Genomic DNA, 3,907 nt, shown 5'->3' with positions numbered 1-3,907 from the left:
GGGTGCTCCTACAGCATATAGATGTTCCCAGGCTAGGGGTTGAATCAGAGCTCTAGCAGCCAGCCTACACCACAGCCACAGCAATCAGGGATCAGAACCGCGTCTGCAACCTACACCACAGCTCACGGCAACGCCAGATCCTTAACCCACTGAGCAAGGCCAGGGGTCAAACCCGCAACCTCATGGTTCCTAGTTGGATTCGTTAACCACTGCGCCATGACGGGAACTCCTAAAATTTTTTATTGAAATATAGTTGATATACAATATCATATTAATTTCAGATGCTCAGTATAACGATTCAGTTTTTTACAGATTATATTCTGTTTAAAGTTATTACAATGTAATTGCTCTAATTTCCTGAGCTATACAATATCCTTGTTGGTTAAGTTTGATTTGAAATGTTTCCAAACTTAACAAATATTACAATTTTTCCCAAATTGTGTTTTATAACATAATCGTTAATGGCTGCACAACATTCCTTATTAGGGCTGTACTATAATATTTATAGCCATTTATGTCATTACAATTTTTTCCCCACAGGGAACTCTACCCAATATTCTGTGATAATCTAGATGGTAAAAGAATCTGAAAATGAATGGATGTGTGTATATGTATAACTGAGTTACTTTGTTGTACAGCAGAAATTATCCCAGCCTTCTAAATCAACTATACTTCAATAAAACTATAAAAAATGAAAAAAATTGCAAATAAAATGCCATGATTTTCTCTCCTGTAATAAGGTCTTTTTTACATGCCTAATTATTTCTTTAGGACAAATTCCTGAAAGTGGAATTGCTGGATCAGAGCAATCACTCCTAAAGCAGTTGAAATTAAATAGATGAAATTAAGGGAAAGCTCTGTCAGCTAAGGAAAACCCTTTAAGGTCCCACTCTAAACCCACCGTGGGTGTTTCTCCCCGCCACCAGGGGGCAGTGCTCAGATTATCGATCGCCGCGGAGTAGACGCACCTCCGATGCCAAGATCAATAAAATGTCTCTCTGCGGGCTTGTTCAGCTTTCTTCTCTGTCTTAATAGGATTTCTGCCTCCAAGATCGTTGCTGGTGACCTACTCCAGGGTTTGCCTCACGTAAAATTACTTGGACTCCTTTAAGAGACCTACCGGAAAATTTCACTATCCCTCTGCAGGGTCCTTTCTCCAACTTTCTCCAACACACAGTCAAACCCAAAAGCTTCAGAACGGCATATCTGCATTCTCTCTTAGAGACTCACTTTTTGCTGTTATTGTCGGATTGGTTTTAGAACTGATACCCACTCTATTATCTATAGTATAATAGGTCTATTATTATACTTCAAAAGGGGAAAACCTCGCTGTTCTCTTAATCCTGGACCGGTTAGAGAGATTACAAATCAAAGAAGTCTACCTGCTAATGACATTGGTATATGTCTCACAATTTGAATTAGCTGGAAAGGCTGGTCAAAGGTGCATGATTTAGGTCTTCTGTTTTTCTTGGTGCATGAATTGAGAGCTTTCTTGGATTTAAAAGAGTTTCACAAAATGCTGGCGGAAGGAATCGATTACACAAAGTTCCTCATTCTTATGTAAGGTACTGTAGCAAAGGCGTTTTTTCGTGGGAGCCCGGATAGCTCAGTCGGTAGAGCATCAGACTTTTAATCTGAGGGTCCAGGGTTCAAGTCCCTGTTCGGGCGCTGTAATTTACGGATCATTTTCGCTTTTCTTTCCCAATTACTAGAAATCTGAAGAAAAAAAAAATCTTTCCCATTGGGAAACCACCATGCAATACCTCCGTACTCGCCAAGAAATTGAGTGATTAATCGAGTGATTTTGCAAGCCACATTTTTTCTCCCCAGCGAATATGTTTATCTCACATATTCTGAAATCAGTGAAAAATGAAAGGATTTGGATTCAAGGTAGAAGAGCCGGGTAGCAATGGCATTTCCTATACTCCGTGTAGCAACGTAAGGAAGGGATGGAAAACAACCAACCGCCCGAACAGGGACTTGAACCCTGGACCCTCAGATTAAAAGTCTGATGCTCTACCGACTGAGCTATCCGGGCACTCTTACAAAATCCTGTCTCTTCTCTTTCTTTAATAATATTTTAATAAATTGTTTCTCAGGCAATTTAAATCTAGATTTTAACTTAAGTATTAAAGGTTTGTTTGTTTTTTTTTCCAACAACGTAGAGAAAACAAACATTCATTTTTCTATATTTCTCTCCACTTAATATATGTGCTCTTCAAATTCTTCTATATTTCGTTTGATAAATTTCCAATATCTATTAAGCTCTCTAAAACTAAGCAGCAGTAAATTACAGAAAAATGGGCAACAAAGATGAACATTAAAAATTCAGGACTCTTCTTACTGCAATTCTTCTGTCTTCCATCTATCACTTCCCTAATAGGGGCTCTTAGTTTTCATTATTCTGCTGAACTAGATTACAGTATTTTTCCCATATTTGTAATGAATAATTATATTTCCATTCACCACATGATGTAGCTGTTAAATAAGCATTTCTTAGCACAAAGGAATTTGATTCCTTGTGATTTATGAATAGAGGAGCTAATTTTAGGAAAACAGAAGTGACTGTGGAAAAGTAGTTCTGAACTTAGATTGAAAAAATGGGAATTTAGACCTTTTAGATTTTGAATTTTTGCCTTTCCCACTCTTCCAGACGAGCTGCAGTTTTCAAATCAAACTCACTCGGTGACTCCTCCTAAAGCAGCACTACTGTATACCACTAGAAGCGACATATAGTATTAAGAATAAAAATCTCTAGAGCAGCCTATTTTTTTCCTAGATTCAATTTCATCGACCCTGACGCATAGGGTGTGGAACACAGAATTATGAAATTTCGAAGCTGATAAGGGAATTCATTTTTGGTTTCTGGGAATTTGAGACGTCTGAACACAATGAACAAAATGGAACAGCCTCGGTTGGAGGAGTTTGTTTCCTACAATTGTCTGATTCTTTTAGAACAAAGACCAACGAACTGTGTGATCCTAAACAAGCCTGGGTTTCCACATCTATAAAATGAGGGAAATTGATTAGGTGACCTGCAAAAGACTGTCTCAATGTAAATTTTTATCACTCTGCTACTTTTCCCACTGTGAATAAGATTAGAAGGAACAGATTCAAAGTACAACAGGGAGAAATAATTTATTTGAACAAACATTTATTGATCATCTATTATGGCTTAGCTTCTGCATTAGCTCTAGGGTTGGTGAAATGTAGGACACGGATCATGCTCACCATCTAGGACAGAAGGCAGACATTAAGCAGTCAATTGCAACAAAGTAATGCATACAGTAATAAGAATTCAAGTACAAGAATTTGCAGGAGATGAGAATGCACAAAAAGGCCAGGGGGTATAAAATGGGGGCAGCAGTCCTTGAGTTTTCAGCAAAGAAAACAGCAGCATCAGAGCCGAGTTTCAACAAGTAACTGTCAGAGGCGTGCAGAGGAAATTGTAATGAGCCAGACAGACATTGATCTATTGAGACATTTTCTTGAGCACTCATGTTAGTTAAATAAGGAAAAAGTTTTTGCTCTGTATGAATAAGATGTGGAAATATATTATACCTAATTTTTTTTTCCAAGGACGGGAAATAGTGTCTGTCCAGCATCTCTAAAAGGGCAGAAATAAAGGGGAAGTTCAGTTTTTTCCTGTCCAGTGGCTGTTATATCATATTCCCTTTCTTCAGGATAAACCAGCCCTTTAAATAGACTGGCATTAACTCATAAATTGCTTATTGACTACGAACTATTTCCGCAGCAGTGAGTTAGGCATAGTGGGAAGAAAAACAGTCTGGAAGGAAGATGGGGAATGAACATTGTGTTTAGGGGGTGGTGAATAAATTAATCTGGCTGGAATGGAGGGAGGTAGAGAGAGGAAGTGTGGAGATTGAGACAGCTGTAGAGGTTTTAT

General features: G+C 38.2%; 2 non-coding genes across 2 annotated transcripts; one reads left to right on the top strand and one right to left on the bottom strand.

Annotated features, from left to right (window-relative positions):
* Positions 1,596-1,668, top strand: TRNAK-UUU. The gene has a single exon. It is a non-coding gene; the product is annotated as a tRNA-Lys (tRNA).
* TRNAK-UUU lies at positions 1,966-2,038 on the bottom strand. The gene has a single exon. It is a non-coding gene; the product is annotated as a tRNA-Lys (tRNA).

This window comes from Sus scrofa, chromosome 9 (genome assembly GCF_000003025.6).
Source record: "Sus scrofa isolate TJ Tabasco breed Duroc chromosome 9, Sscrofa11.1, whole genome shotgun sequence".
Lineage (NCBI taxonomy): Eukaryota > Metazoa > Chordata > Mammalia > Artiodactyla > Suidae > Sus > Sus scrofa.
This window is presented reverse-complemented; position numbering and strand designations above follow the sequence as displayed.